Source organism: Ictidomys tridecemlineatus, chromosome 1, assembly GCF_052094955.1.
Source record: "Ictidomys tridecemlineatus isolate mIctTri1 chromosome 1, mIctTri1.hap1, whole genome shotgun sequence".
Taxonomy (NCBI): domain Eukaryota; kingdom Metazoa; phylum Chordata; class Mammalia; order Rodentia; family Sciuridae; genus Ictidomys; species Ictidomys tridecemlineatus.
The window spans coordinates 63063486-63081258 of NC_135477.1; positions in this window are offsets into that span (position 1 = coordinate 63063486).

Consider the following 17773-nt stretch of genomic DNA (forward strand, 5'->3'; position numbering starts at 1 on the left):
GAATAAAATAGAATATTAAAATGATTTGCCATTATTTAGCCAAGCCTTCAGCTAGTTTTTGAAAAACTTTTTCTGAAATATGACATATGCACAGACAATATACAAGTAATTAATGTGTGGTTCAGAAGATTTATACAAAGTGAACATACTAACAAGCAACCTGATTAAAGATATAGAACATCATTAAAAATCCATAATATTCCACCTCGAAAAACTAAAAAAAGTAGCAAGTATCTCCACTTTACATACTATGAAAATATTTTTCTGATTTTGAACTTTATATAAAAAGAATTTTACAGCAAGAATTTTTTTTTTTTTGGTGGTCCTGGGGATCGAACCCATGACCTCATGCATGCAAGGCAAGCACTCTACCAACTGAACTAAATCCCAAGCCCCAGCAATGATTCTTTAGAGAATGAAATTTTTTCTTTGATTAATATTATGTGAGTGATATTATAAATTGTTATGCTTTGAAACAATTTTTTTCTCATTTCAGAATAGTTTTAATTTTATGACTACAATAATACATTAATCCTTATACTGATAATGGGCCTTTGGATTATTTCCAGCTCTTTGAGCAATTATTATTGTTCTTATCTTTTGATAAACATATGTGTTTATGTTGGCTAGATATGTAGAAATGGACTGCAAGTTCATGAATTAAGTGAATATTCAGGTATAAGAGATAGTGTCAAACAATATTGCAAAAGTGTTTGTGTAGTAAAAGTAGTACTACATATGTAGCACAAGTCACAGTTTTTCTTCATCTTTACCTATTCTTGGTATTGCATGATGTTTCAATTTAAATCTTTCTGATGAGTGTATATTATTAATACCTTGAGGTTTCATTCAGCAGTTTTTTTATAAAGACAAATGAATTTGATCACTTATGATTATGCAACTATCAGATATTCTCTTGTTTATAACTTATTCATTTGTCAGAGAGGTATTTTGTCCCCTTCTCCTCTTATTTTAGTGTCTGAGTCTCCTATCCCTTAATAGTATTTTGTTTTGTTTTGTTATAAACAATATCTTATAGTCAAATTTAATAGGTTTTGATTAACAAAGCCTTAAGTTTACAGTTTAATTTGGGCAAAATTGACATTTTCAAAATACAGAGTCTTCCAATGTAAATGTTATCTTACATTATTTTTCAAATACTTTTTCAACCCATGTTATTTTGTATTTATTGTACAGGTCATACATATTTTTATTTTATGATAATGCCCTGTAATGGCAATTTTAAACCTAGACAAAGGAAATCAGCAACTAGAAGAGAAATAGAATTTCATTCCTTTAGTTTCCATTTCTGTTCTGGATTGCTGATTTCCTTTGGCTTGAGAGTAAACAGACAAGTTATACACACATGCACACATGGGAATATACACTGACTCAATAATTACAGCATGAAACTGTCAATTAGAGATTTGATGCTTCTCTGATACACAGTAGTCTGGAGGCAGACAGTCTATGTTTTGGTATGTGTGTCTCAGGGTTTCACCAGGGACCTAGCTCCTCCTTTATCTTTCAGCTCTGGCACCCTTGAGGGTACTTTGCAGCCAACCGATTCACCTCTAGCTCTGCTTTTGCTTTTAAAGCACTTTACTTGAAAGCATATCCCACAATTTCCGACTGCATCAGTGTTTACTGGTTGTAATTCCATTGTAGAACTGTGAATGGGAGGTTAGAAAATGCAACTTTGAAAGAAGAAAAGTAAAATTCATACTGTTACTTGTAGCTAGTCAACCAATTGTCTCTGCTGGGCCATTACCTAGCATTTCTTCTTCTGTGAAACCTTCTTTGGTAGACAGGAAGATGAGCTGCCCGGATTCCACTTTACGGAGAGACTTGATGCCCATCTGTTGAGCTCTTCCAAGGTATGTCTAGCCTTTTAGCCAAATCATCTAAGGTCACACCTCTTCCTGGGTAGGGCGATACCCTGTGTCTTATAGATGTACAACCCCTTTATTTCAAAATCATGTATGTACCATGAAGATACATGAAGTGTAATACAAATGCTATAGGGTGTAGTAGGCATATTCTACATTGTTATGTGAAAAACGAGTTTCAACCTTTCACCTCAGAGCTGGTATGATAAGGTTAAAAACTAGATCTCTGAATTTTGGTCCCTATTTTATAATACTAAGGGATATTTGGATCAGAAGAGCTTATCCTGCCTTGTCCAAGCAAATATTTCAATTGGATTTGAATGACATATCAATGGAAAATAAAAAAGGTAAAATTCTTTCCATAATACATTTTAAAGCCTATCAGCTGCCATTGAAAGATCAAAGTGGCTCCATGGTCCTAGAAGAAAATGAATCATAGTAAAAAAAAAAAAAATGGAAGATATGAATGATCCCAACAGCATGAATTTTAACCTCAATACCACTGTTTCCTTTAAAAAAATATTTTAGGGATGGCTAACAAAATTAAGATATGTCAATCAAGAGCATAAATTCCTAATTCCAAAATTCACCTCAAGTGTTGCTCCCGACCAATCTTGCTATCACTTTCCCAGAAAGTCACCATGTCACAGGCTCTTTGTGCTAATCTTCCCTTCCTTTCTTTCTCTATTCTCAGCTGTCAGATCTGCACTGTAGAGTGTGTGCTTGTCTGAAATCCTCCCCTGGGTCCCTGCTGTGTTCCTCTTGGGCATTTCTCCCTGTAAAGCCCTTGCATAAATAATTCTGTTTTGGCCTAAACTTCTTGAAAAACCTGAGCCAATGCAACCAATCAGTGCATTTTTCTTACTATTTTTTCTTATTTATAATGCATATATTTAAGTATAAAATTATTTAAATTATTCATTTACATTTTTGAGTATTTACTTAAGAATATTTTTTCAAATTTCATTAATGAAGTCTGTTTCTTTTTTAATATAAAAAATAGGCACTATGAAAATAACAGAATGATTACCTATGCTAATAGAATAAATGCACCAATGCTGGTAATAGTAGAAGAAAAAAGAGTAGTTATTCTCTCTGTTCCATTAAATAGTGACTTGATAACACAAAATGGTGAAAAATTCCGGAGCAACTGCAAGGTTAAAAGAATATATTTAAAAAGGAAAGCAATAGACTGAGTCATACTTGTCCTCAAGCATGTGTCGTAGTTTGTTATTTTTCATTACATGAAAATTTATGACATTTTCATGGATTCACTCTACCCTTACTATCGATGACAATTAATATATATCCAATATCAATCCCAGTTCAAAATGAAAATATATGCTTATATCTGCCATTTTAAATAATTGCTCTTTTAAGATGATGAGAACATATTAATAACTGGAACCTATTTTATCACAATTAATAAATGTATGAAATTTTACTCTTAGTAATCTTCTATTTGAATTAACACTCTCTTCTCATTTGTGTTTCAAATGTCTTTTAGATTTTAAGGCAACTTCTTCAAATATTTTACTGAAAGGAACATGGAGTCCAGTGTTTGATCAGTGATATCTGGCACAGGGAATATGTCTCATATTTCATAGGCATGGCAGAATTTCTAAATTCCGAAAAAAATTATATACACACATATATATTCAAATACTTGAGCTGTATTTAGTATGAATCTTTTATGCTTTTTAACAGGTTTTATAAGAAATTAAAGTTTCCTGTTGGTGAGATTCATCCATATTTCTGCAGTATACAACCATCCAAGTGACCACCTACCTGTGAGACAGTCAGATGGTCACTTAAATGGCCACAGACATTCCTATAACCCACATGGACTTTGAAGATATACCCAAATGGCCACCTCTCAGTCTCTGCATGACTCCAGGGAACTTGTAACTGTTCTAAACTGACCAATTAGAACTGGATCCCAGTAAAACTTTGGGGCCTCTCTCTCTCTCTGTCTCCCTTACGCTCTGACCCGATGGTTAAGTGTACAGATACCTGAAGGCTCTCTCCTTCTCTTTAATCCTCTGAGATGTACTGCCCTCTTATCTCGGGGAACTGTAAGTCACAAAATCTTCTTCTGTTATTTTTTGTGTTTTACTGTGCTACCCGCTCTCAGTCTCACTTGGCAGACACACCTGAATCTAACTTCTTTGCCAATAAGAACTCTGCTTCGTAGTGGTTATCCTAGTAGGAATAAAATGGACATGGGTCAAAAGACATTCACAGAGCATCTGCCTATAAGAATGAGTTTCTTGGGAAAGGGCCACTTGGTCATGGGTCAGAAACTCAGGCATTTGGCTGTTCACTAGGATAAAGAAGAATCTCCTGAGAGGAACACTGTAAGCATCCATGATCTGCTGTATGGACTGCTGCTGGATCTTCCTAGGGCAGCACTAGAGTTTACAGCCACATTTTAAAGAGACACCTCAACAGGAATGAGAAGAAAAACAAAACAGCAATCTTATATGACATTATGAGTATGAGTTCAAGCGTCTGTTCCGTTTATCTCAGACTATGCAAATTAAAGTGCATCGGGTAAGTTTATATGTTGGAATTTCCATAATTCCACTTGTTTTTTCACAAAAGTACCTAAGGTTTAAATAACAGTTTACTATTGTAAGATTTTACTTCAGGGTAGATAATTATACTCTACTATAGAACTAAAGTAATGTTTTCACGTTTGTTCTATGTGAACTACTTTTCATTGGTTAGTCTTTTCTTTGACTGTGACACACAGAAAACATAGTCAAGAAATACCGTAACATCTTCTGATTTCTGTAGAAGACACAATTAAAGTTATATCAACATTGCCTAAAAAGAACAATCAGGGTTTTATTGTGATCTTGTATTTTTCTGTTAAAAAATGTCTAAGAGAACTCTGTGAAGCATAGTCATTATTGTTCGCAAAATAGCACTTGAAAGCAGTCTATCTTAAAAAGTTCACTGTTTTCTGTAATATTTGGCCTCCAAGATAAATTCTAATTAAATAGAAAAAAAATGATAAAGATATGACCCTAAGACACTCCAGGAAGCCACAGGTCTGTCTAATCATTTCTTTTTTCTCATAAATTTACAAATTTCAGCTAAACAAATGCAATAGCTGTTAAGGAGCTATTAATGGTTGGGCTACATTATATGCGTAAACATTATTGATGATGAGCTCTCAAGATTCTTTCTAGAATGCATAACCTAAAGTAACATTTCTCTCAATATTTAAGTATTCAAAAACTCTTCTAATGTGAAACCATAGCTACTTTAAATGAAGTAGAATTTCCTTTTAGTTGACCTCCCCCCCCCACACACACACACAAACTTTGGCTGATTTTTACATCATGTCTGATTGATTTTGCAGATTACAAGAACACAGAAGTGTTAGTCTCATGTATACAGGAATTAGGAAAATGCTGAAGAATTTAGTGTAAATTAAATAATGGGCTTCTAAGACATCTAAATAAGGTGTCCTACTTTTGAGCTTATGTTTATCAATAGGAGGGGTAAGATCTTTCCTATTGCCTTAAATACTACAACAAAGTTCTTATACTTATTACAATATTTTTTTAAAATAAGAAATTTGAAGAAAAACAAACTTTGAAATAGATAAATAAAGAACAAATATAGTCAGATATTTGAGTTTGTGGATTTTTGTTTCTTTTATGCCTGTTGAAAATTGGTATCAATATAAGGAACTTAAACCCTAACTCTGAGAATCGACATGTATTAGCTCATATATTTCATAGTCACAGAGACATATTGTTGATTCCCATCAAGTCCTCTCTAAGATTTGGGCAAGTCATGGATTTTGCCAAGTCAATCTCAGTTTTTGCATATTTCACACATTATAACAAACATATCAGAGGATTAAATAAAGCACTTCATATAAATACTTAAGATTTTATTTAATGTATAGTAAGTTCTCATTGAAAATAAATAGAAGCATTGTCTTTCTTAAAAGAGAAGCCGTTTAAAATTGCTTTAATTGATATCTACACTAGGAAACATATTTTAGCAGCAAACACTACTTTTTGTAGCTATCACATATCATTAACTTAAAATGCACTGAATTGTGACATGGAATAAAATCCTTTTCCACTCTACCTCCTGAGCTAATAGCTTGTCTTAATCAGAGCTGAGAAATCTCTCTCCTTTCATAGTTGAAAGAAATCCTCCTCTTCTTGCACAGATCCTTTGGGAACTCCCTTATATGGATGGAGGCTCTGGAACTGCTGTGTTCTCATCTTTCACTAGTCTCTCAGTGCAGTGCACTGTCAGAAGTTGTGATATAGGAGTACCAAAGGTTTGTTCATCAATAGGAGAGTAACCACAGAAGAAAAATCACAAAGAAGTGAAGATGTGAGAGTGTGAGGTAAACATTAGAATGTGGGCTCCAGGACCTGAACAGTTTTAAATCTCGTCTTTTCCACCAAATAATCTGTGTGTTCTTAGAGCCTTTTCTGTATAGTTTTTCCACTTACTATAATCTATTATTTCAATTTGGATAATAATAATAATTATCATATTAGGCTCTAAATATTAAATAATATAACAATCCAAAGTACTTAATAAACATGGATGTGGCAGTGTCCCTGTAGCATGCTCTTATTAGGTCTTTAGGGAATAGACTGAGAAGGGGAATAGCTGGGTCAAATGGTGGTTCCATTCCCAGCTTTCCCAGGAATCTCCATACTGCTTTCCAAATTGGCCGCACCGATTTGCAGTCCCACCAGCAATGTACAAGTGTACCCTTTTCCCCACATCCTCTCCAGCACTTGTTGTTGTTTGACTTCATAGTGGCTGCCAATCTTACTGGAGTGAGATGGTATCTTAGGGTGGTTTTGATTTGCATTTCTCTGACTGCTAGAGATGGTGAGCATTTTTTCATGTACTTGTTGATTGATTGTATGTCCTCCTCTGAGAAGTGTCTGTTCAGGTCTTTGGCCCATTTGTTGATTGGGTTATTTGTTATCTTATTGTTTAATTTTTTGAGTTCTTTGTATACTCTGGATATTAGGGCTCTATCTGAAGTGTGAGGAGTAAAAATTTGTTCCCAGGATATAGGCTCCCTATTTACCTCTCTTATTCCTCTTGCTGAGAAAAAAACTTTTTAGTTTGAGTAAGTCCCATTTGTTGATTCTAGTTATTAACTCTTGTGCTATGGGTGTCTTATTAAGGAATTTGGAGCCCGAGCCCACAATATGTAGATCGGAGCCAACTTTTTCTTCTATCAGGCGCAGAGTCTCTGATTTGATATCAAGCTTTTTGATCCATTTTGAGTTAACTTTTGTGCATGGCGAGAGAAAGGAATTCAGTTTCATTTTGTTGCCTATGGATTTCCAGTTTTCCCAGCACCATTTGTTGAAGATGCTATCCTTCCTCCATTGCATGCTTTTAGCCCCTTTATCAAATATAAGAAAGTTGTAATTTTGTGGATTGGTTTCTATGTCCTCTATTCTGTACCATTGGTCCACCCGCCTGTTTTGGTACCAGTACCATGATGTTTTTGTTAATATTGCTCTGTAGTACAGTTTGAAATCTGTTATCGCTATACCTCCTGATTCACACTTCCTGCTTAGCTATTCTGGGTCTTTTGTTCATAGCAGCACAATTCACAATAGCTAGACTGTGGAACCAACCCAGATGCCCTTTAATAGATGAATGGATAAAAAAATGTGGCATTTATATACAATGGAGTATTACGTAGCACTAAAAATGACAAAATCATGGAATTTGCAGGGAAATGGATGGCATTAGAGCAGATTATGCTAAGTGAAGCTAGCCAATCCCTAAAAAACAAATGCCAAATGTCTTCTTTGATATAATGAGAGCAAGTAAGAACAGAGCAGGGAGGAAGAGCAGGAGGAAAAGAAGGGGGGATGTCTCTTTAAACAGAGACATGAGGGGGGAGGGAAAGGGAGAGAAAAGGGAAATTCCATGGAAATAGAAGGAGACCCTCTTTGTTATACAAAATTACATATAAGAGGTTGTGAAGGGAATGGGGAAAAAACAAGGGAAAGGATTAAATTACAACAGATGGGGTAGAGAGGAAAGATGGGAGGGGAGGGGAGGGGGATAGTAGAGGATAGGAAAGGTAGCAGAATACAACAGTCACTAATATGGCAGTATGTAAAAATGTGAATGTGTAAGCGAAGTGATTCTGCAATCTGTATTTGGGGTAAAAATGGGAGTTCATAACCCACTTGAATCGAATGTATGAAATATGATATGTCAAGAGTTTTGTAATGTTTTGAACAACCAATAAAAAAAGTACTTAATAAGTTTTTTTTTAACCTATGGTACTGTATGAATATTAGTGGGAGGAGAAGGAGGAGGAAGAAAGAGAAGAAATCAGCATTTTATTCACTGAGAAAAATGAAAAGAAATAAAATTAAAATAAAAAAGGATGAAAATTCAGCAAGTGAAAATAAACTGCTAGGCAGAATTAATGACTGTTAGTGAGAATGTGGAGAACTGGAACCCCGAGGCATTGCTCATGGGAATATAAAATGGTGCAAGCACACTGAAAAACAATTCGCAACTTCCTCCTAAAGTTAAATGTGAAGATACAAGTGGCCCAGCAATTTTACAATGATAAAACACCCACAAAAGTTGAAAAAAAATATGTTTGTACAAAAACATGAATACAGGTAGCAGCATTGTTCATAATAGGTAAAATGGAAATGACCCTGAATATCCATGGACTGACAAATGAATAAACAATACCTAATCTATCCATAAAATGGAATATTATTTAAACATAAAAGTAATTGAAGAACTAATATACATGCTGTAGCATGGAGGAACTATATGAACATCATACTAAGTAAAAGAAGCCAAACATGACAGGCAGCTTATTTTATGATTTCCTTTCCATGAAATATCCAGAATAAGCACATCTATATGAAGAAAATGTAGATCAATGCTTCCCAGGGCTTGGATGGGAATCTGCTATGGGGCATATGTTTTATTTAACCTTTTAGCTGCTATTAATAAAAGGACCAAACCAGAACAATTATAGAGGAGGAAGAGTTTGAGGGCTCACGGTTTCAGAAATCTAAATCCATAGATAGCAGGCTCCATTCCTTGGGACTTAAGGTGGAGCCAGAACATCATGGTAGAGGGAAGCAAGGCAGGAAGCTGCTCCCATGGTGGTCAGGTCTCCACTTGCCAGATACAAATATATACCCCAAGCCACTCCCCAATTCCCATCTCCTCCAGCCACACCTTACCATTTCAGTTACCACCCAGTTAATCCCTATCAGGGGATTAATTCACTGATTAAGTTAAGGTTTACAATGCAATGTTTTCTTCTATAAATCATTTCTTTCTTGCATTGTCTCACACATGAGCTTTTGGGGGAAACCTCACATTCAAACCATAACAACATAGGAGTGTTTGGGAGAGGTGAGATTGTTCCGGAAGTTGGTAGTGGGGTTGATCATACAACTTTATTAATTTACAAGTAACCACCAAATTTTAGACTTCATAAGTTTAGATCCTTTGTTATATTAATAATATCTAAGTAAAATGAAAGCTAATACCAAGAAAACTAAGTGTAAAAAGGCACAGTCTAGCAAAGAAGTAATGAATTCTAATTAGAGCATGTAGATTCCAAAACAAACAGTTCATTTTATTTCTGTAGGGAATATGATAGAAATGTAGTATCTTTATCCCTTGAGTGCACTATGTCTGTTAAGTAGTAGAACATTTCTAATCAGAATGGGCATTGAAAGAAGAAAAAGTAAATAAACTAAAAATAAAGTACTAAAACAAAATCAATACATTCAAATACACTTATTCTTTATTTAACTTATGGTTGCTACAATATTTTTTATCAAAATACCCTATGACCATGAACTTTCCACCAACATAATGCATTTAGAATTAAATCTACATTTATGTTTAAATTCTAAAATCTCTATCCACAAGTGACTTTAAAATATTCATAAAATGTAATAGTAGCCACTCTCTAATTATACCTCTGTTTTAAGAGTTCTGCTGTAGTTTATTTGAATAAATAACTTGATTCTAGCAGTAAACAATTGTAACCTGGTTCTCCCACTTTCATGTATAGCAACTTTCCAAGTTTCTTTTCTTAAATATCAAAGGTTGACCAAGCATATTTTATATCTTATTTTGTCCTTTACCTTCTCTCATTCCAATGCCTGGACTTGTAAATATTTTTATGATATCCATGTAGCATAAAGTATTAGTGTATCAAAATGAATGAGACCATAATTTGTGAAATAACTAAGAACTATAGTTATAAGAGAGATGTCAAGAACATCTCGAACAACAACAACAACAAAAGATTCATAATGTTTGAACATAAATGAAAGAGCTAAAACTTCCTTCATCTATGTGGCACTTTAGCCTTTTGCATACACTAAATGTAATCCTGTCAGTAATGATTTTAACAACACAATCACTGAGGATACTGGGTGTGGAATTTGCTTATCTGAGACTCTTATGTGTTGCTTTGTGCTGACTCAAATATTAAGCTAGGAAGCCCTAGGATAGAATAATATCCCAAACCCCTTCTAATCAGATATCTGCCCTGATTGATCAGTGCTGATCCACCACCAACCAAAATTTGACCTTTGTTGAGAATATGATGTTACCAGGTTACCTTAGAAATTTCTATTATAATTGAATGGTAGTAAATTGAAGGAAAAGTGTGTGGATGTATGTCTGAGTGATTGTTAGAAATAAAGCGTCTCCTAGTGTTTCTTCACCCCTTTCTGAATTATTTATGAGGCATTTGCCTATTATTTTCTGCATTAGTTCTTACTATATCACCTTAGATAAATCAAATGACTTTGATAGCCATAGTCAAAAAAATTAAAGCTGCACATAAATGAATAGTGAGCCAATCCATATTATCTGGCTAGCTTTTTTATATGAAATTTAAGAATAATAAAACAAACAAAATATACTTAAAGTTTATTTAAAATTTAACATTGAGATTATCCTGCCATTAGCAAATGAATAAAATGTTTTCCTTCTGAAATTAATATTTAAAGAGGATCCAGCAATCATTAACTCACTGAAAAGACTGAAAACTTAGGTGTTTAGGAAACTTTTCTGAATAGAATAAATTCGATAGCTCTTGCCACCAGATGAATAATGCAGAAGTATACATAACTTCATATTTAATCTCAAAGATTTTGTGCCTCCAGGTTTTTTGTCTCCTACAGTTATTTTTTTCAAATACAGGACACCAAACATTTATCTAGACTTTGAAATCAAGTATCATTGATTTTCTTTACTATGAATGAAGTTTGTATTTATTTCTTCTTTGCATGTTTGAATTACTTCATACAACTACACAATAGAGGTTATTTTCTTGTCTCATTCTTTATATCATCTCTCTTTTGACTTTTAATGTGAGTAAACTAAATTTTAATGTAAAAGCAATATTAAGGTAATATTCTCCATAACAATTTTAGGTACACACAGTGGCACCAGATAATGGGGATTAGACAATGAAGAAACCCACTCTTTTGGCTATTTAAACATCAAAGTATCTTTTACATGACTTTGCTTCAATATACTCAATTTCTATTACTTTTATTTCATATGCTAATAAGTCTAACGTACTAATCTGAATGCTAGACTATAAGTATCTCTGACTCTTTCTCTGAAAAGCTTTTATGGGTCTTGTTTTCAATATTAATATAAATAGCTGACCAAATATCTTGTATAATTAATCTTTTCAACTGGCCTTTTATGCCATTTTTGAAAAAAGATAATTGTTTGAAAGGGGACAGAACTTTTATTTCTCTTTTTAGGGAAGGAAATATGTTTTGGGGACATTCAAAACTGAAATATTAAAGATGTTAGATATCATTCTAAGAGCACACACTTTCAAAAAGAGTGGCTCCAAAGATTCCCCAAAACCCTGAATAGGAAACAATTATTTTATGCACTGGTACCTAACAAAAAAAATGTGGATAAATTCTAGGACTCTGACATTCTGCCTATGAATGGATATGTTTTAATATTAATCTATTCTTTACAATGCAGAGACTGTAAAGACCATTCAGAGGTTATTTTATAATATTAAACAAGCATATTTTGGAAATCTCTCTGATACAATCTCCTACCCTTTCTGATTTCTTATGCACTTATTTTCATAAAATTATTTTTTGAGCACTAAGTTTCCCAATCTTCAGTCCTCTCTTAATTTTTTAGTCCTCTTTTTTTATTCACTTCTCTATTTGACTTATATTTCTTGGTTCACTGTTTTAACACCATAAACCTTCCTTATGAGCCTTGGTCGTCTTCTGCCTGTGATGCATCTCTCTGGCAAGGCATCCACCCTTCTCCCAGATCAACACAATATGCTTCCAGATTACTCAACAACCAACCTAAGGGCATGACCGGGTTTTAATTCTCTTAAAATGTTTCTTCCAAAACACTGTGGCCCTCAATTTATGCTTGTTTACACATTTTAAAATAAATTTTACTGGGCATATGGAAGTTTCTAACTTAATGTTATTGGACACATATAAATATTTTAAAAGGTTACTTTAGTGAAGCTAATTGAGATATCATCTTAAATGATTACCATTTTTTTGTTCTTGTGTCAAAAAAATCTAATATTAATATTAATTAATTGAGAATTATTAGTTAACATTTACTTACCATAACTAGTGTTATAATTTTATTATTCATAGTCCTCATGCTGTCCATTTGGTATGTACACTTGTTCCCCTAGGTATTTGTTACTGTGTGTCCTCTTAACCTACATTTTTATATGCACATCTCGTTTGAAAAACTTAAAATGAACTGAATATTTTAAAAGAAGTAGAATTTTGTTCTTGTTTTTATGTTTGTATTAGTGCATTGTATATTATAATGGGGTTCATTTTGACATAATCAGACATGCATGGAATATGATTTATTCTACCTCAGTCCCGGGTATTTCCCTTGTCCTTTCCCCTGATCCTCTTCCTCTATTCTGTCTTCCTTATATTAACTTATGTTGTTTTTTTTTAAATTAGTGCTTTATAGATATACATAAAGATGAAATTCACTGTGACATAGTCATACATGTACATAGCATAGTTTGGGCAATCTCTTTCCACTGTTTTTCTTTCTTCCTGTCCTTCTTTCTTCTCCACCAATTCCCTTTCTCTGCTCCAATGATCTTCCTTTTCTTTTCCTGGGATCCATACTGCACCATGTTTTCCCCTTATTTTGGTCTAGCGTCTGCATATGAGAAAACATTTGATCCTAGATTTTTTGAGTCTGGCTTATTTCACTTAGCACATTGTTCCCCAGTTCCATCCATTTACCAGCAGACGTCATAATTTCATTTTTCTTTATGGCTGAGTAAAACTCCATCGTATGTGTGTGTGTGTGTGTGTGTGTGTGTGTGTGTGTGTGTGTATAAATATATATATAAATAACATTTTCTTTATCTATTCATTTTTGATGGACACCCAGACTGGTTCTATAGCTTGGCTATTGTAAATTGGGCTTCTAGAAACACTGATTTCAGTGCAACATTATATTACTCTGATTTTAGTTTGTTTGGATAAATGCGCAGGAGTTGGAATAGCTGAATCATGGTGGTTCCATTCCCAGGTTTTTGAGGACTCTCAGTACAGCTTTCTGGCATGATTGTACTAATTTGCAGTCCAACCTACAACATGGGAGCATACCTTTTCCCCCACTTTCTTGCCAATATTTATTATCATTGGTATTCTTGGTAATTGCTGTTCTTAACTAAAGAGAGGTCAAATCTCCATTTATGATTCGCCTTTCCCTGATAGCTAGGGATGTTAAACATCTTTTCATATATTTGTTGGCTATTTGTATTTCTTCTTTTGAAAAGGATCTGTTTAGTTTTTTGTCCATTTATTAATTGGGCTATTTGGGTTTTTGTTTTTTTTGGTTTTTATGTTAAGATTTTTGAGTTCTTTATATTTTCTGGTTAGCCTATTGGAGGAGCATCTTCAAAGATCTACTTCTATTCTATAGGTTCCCTTTTTGTTATGGTTTAAATATGAGGCACCCCCCCCCACAAAGTTCACGTGTGAGACACTGCAAGAATGTTCAGAGAAGATATCATTGGGTTATGAGAACATTAACCCAATTAGTGAATTAATCACTTGATGAGACTAATTGAGTGGTAACTGAAGGCAGGTGGGATGTGGCTGGAGGAGGTGAAACATTGTGGGTGTGGCTTTGGGGTATATATTTGTATCTGACAAGTGGAGATATCTTTCTCTCTCTCTCTCTCTCTCTCTCTCTCTCTCTCTCTCTCTCTCTCTCTCCTTTCTGATTATCATGTAAGCTGCTTCCCTCTACCACACTCTCTCAGCATGACGTCCTGCCTTACCTGGAGCCCCAAGGAATGTAGCCTGCTGTCCTTGGATTGGAACCTCTGAAGCGATGAACCCTCAAATAAACTTTTTCTTCTCGAAAATAGTTCTGGTTGGGTCTTTTAGTTGCAGCAGTAAGAAAGCAAGCTAAACCACTCTTCATGATCTTGGTTACTTTTCTGTGAAGTTTTTGTTTGTTTGTTTTTTACTACTCAAGTTTTATCAGTTGCCAACTATCCTCTTTTCTCTTAGTCTCTCTCCATCTTCTCTCTGGGAATATGCTAAAAAAATGAAGTAGTTGAATACAACATAACAATTACTCCTCAACTACAGATAATGTTAAAATTGAGAACATTGACCTACATCACCAAATAAATTTATATTCAATTATCATTTTTAATTTTGAAGAATAAAGAGAAGTTGCTATTTTTAAAACCATAATTCTCTCACATAAGTAAAAAAAAAGACAAATTAAACTATGAGTAAAATGGCAACTTTTGAGAAGGTTATGTGATATTAAATGAACAGTAATGTCTGATTTAAATCCTTCCCCCACAATCTGCATGCTTATATATTGCACTGAATTTTTTAATAAAGATGAGGTTTTAAATAGATTACTTGTATTACATTATTTTATTATGTATTACTACTTATTTTTCTACTGTGTGCATTTAATTTTATTACCCTGTTTAGAACTATATGATTCAATGAATTTGATTGCATTCAATATTCATTACCATACTCTAACATTCTTTATATTTTACTGAAACATTTTCATTCAGTTTCAAATCCCAGTAAACTATAAACTCTTTGGGAACACAGATTTTTGTGCATCTTATTGAGGTTATAATCTTAACTCTAAAAGAATAAATAAATAATCATTGAGTTAATGAAACAAACATATGAATAAAATATAAAACTAAATGCATGAATAAAACATAAAAACATTTATTCTTTTGCTGTCTTTGAAGAATTCCTGTTTGACCTTCAGCAATTTTATGTACCCTTCCACTGAATTCCAGTTACGTCAGTTGTTTTCTTCTTTCTTCCCTGTTATGCTCACGTGTCCATAGTTCTGGTCATTATTAGACACTATTAGTTTTAGTGTTCTTCGGGCACCTTCAGCATAGGGACAATTTATTGTTTGTCTTTACTTTCCCTAAGAATTTCACACAATGCCAACTATAAATGTATGTGTATTTGTACAGGATTAGTAAATTAATTACTTTTTATTCTTAAGTGTTTATAGTTAGACATAAAATAAGCCTCTAAAAGAGAAGAGGAAAAATGACAAATTTGAATTCCACAGTTTATTTTTTAGCAAGAATGCTGTAATATATTGTTGGTTTAACACTTTAAATATTTCAGAAAACAGCATGTATCTAAATTTTAACTCATTCATTCAAATCGTCATTTTGTATACATTTGCTATTGTACATAATTACACACACACACATATGAAATATAACTTTGTAAGGGTTATAAAAGAGACAATTACTTATTAGTGATCAGTAGAATGGTGAATCAAATCAAGTTATGCTAATTATCCTTTATATTATGTACCATATATTGGCTTAGTGAAAGTAAATTTTAACATTGTGTTAATGGAAACTATTTTCTACATGTAAAATTTTATGTTTTGAGCTATTTGTTTTTTATTAAAATGTTGGTTGTATTAAACCAATCTCATCCCCCTATCATGCCTCTTTTAAGTCTGATTTGACCTTGAGACCATTATGTTCTTTCATCGTGCCCTAAATATCTAAATTTTACATATTCCCATGCTGAACTTTCTTGTATTCTTTTTTATTAATATTTTTTACATGGAGTCTTATTAGACTTCTGAAAAGGCAGGGACTGTGGTATCTATATGTTTTCAGAATCGCATACTCAGAAGTTTATAACTTCTGGTGTTCAACAAAAGAGTAAGAGTACACACATACTATCAGTATCATGATCTTTTAGGGAAAGATCACAATTGAAAATTCAAGAAGGCATCAAATTAAGCAAGAATGTGTGAAGTGTCAAGTAGAAAAGTATTTGCTGAGACCAGATGAGGAGTTAAATATGATGTGAGAACAAAAGTGTTGGCATCTGAACACCAGCCTTACTTACTGAGAGCAGAGAACAGGTACATACTAATAAAGCGGTAGAGCCCCTAGTTTTAGAACTTCAGCGAAGTACATGAAGAGGAGGACTTGTCACAGAAGGAGAATTCCTCTAAATATTGAAGATGTTATCTACACGATAGAATCAGTAGCAGAACCATACTTAAAACTGGTACTTTTAACAACTACACCATTATGTTCTATATTTAACTGTGGCAAACACTGCTATAAGAATTTGTACATGTGTTCTGAGAAGGCATTTCTTATTATCACAACATATTTCTATATTCTCTGCTGTGTTGCCACAGGAAGATTTTAAATTACATTTCCCAACTCCTGTGGCAGAATGGTTGTTGATGACTAGTGGGGACATCTTGTACAAGAGCTGGATGGCTGAAGGAAGAAGCAGTTCACCCTCTGCGGCAATGCAGACAGAGAGAGACATAGGTAGGCACACAGAGTATTAATTAACTGCCAACATTCTCTGAAAGCTGCAGGTTGTTATCAAGTGTATTTTTACCAGGGGACTAGAGGCCAGGCCCTCACAACTGGGCGGCTGGAGACCGAATGCCCACCAGCGACTGAACGCGTGAGGGGGACAGCTAGAGATCACCCGCCCACCGACGACAGCCCACTCACTGCCTGTGCAAACGGGCGGCTGCAGACCGCACGCCTGCCAGCGACCAATCTCCTGCCGGCTGCCCGCATGACGGGGTGACTGACCCCGTGACTGGGCGGCTAGAGACTGCCCGCCTACCAGCAACAGCAGGCTGGCTGCCCATGCGACTGGGCGGCTGAAGACCGCACGCCTGCCGGCGACCCATCACCCACACGCTGCCTGTAAGACTAAGCGGCTGGAGACCGTCCGCCCGCTGGTGACAGATCGCCCGCCGGCTGCCCACAGGACTGGGTGGCTTGAGTCAGCCCGCCCGCCGATGACCGGGAGCTGAAACCAGCCAGAGACGGTCCAGTCCCAACCCCCCCATTTGGACACCCCGGCAAGAACCTGGGACCCACCATAGCAGAAAGGTGACGTCACTGGAGCTCGACCATCAGAATTCCTTCCCAGCGGAATCCACTTTTGCAGGCATAGTCTACCAACAAAAAGGAGAGACAACAGAGATATACAAAACCAAAACAAATCTATAGAAGAGAGCAGAAACACAGTAATCAAATAGAGCTGGAAAGTAACGTGAACATCATGAAAAAACAAGGGAAAAAAGGAGTACAAACAATGCAGGAGAACTTAAGTCTACAGGAGGACCTAGAAACATCAGAAACATGGATAAGGAAAGAACTCAAGGCATACCTAACTCAAATGGAAAGGAATATTAGAGAAGACATGAGACAGCAAGTCCAAACAATAAAAGTATATTTTGAAAATGAATTAAACAAACAAATTCAAATGGCAAAGAACGAGATTTACCAGTAG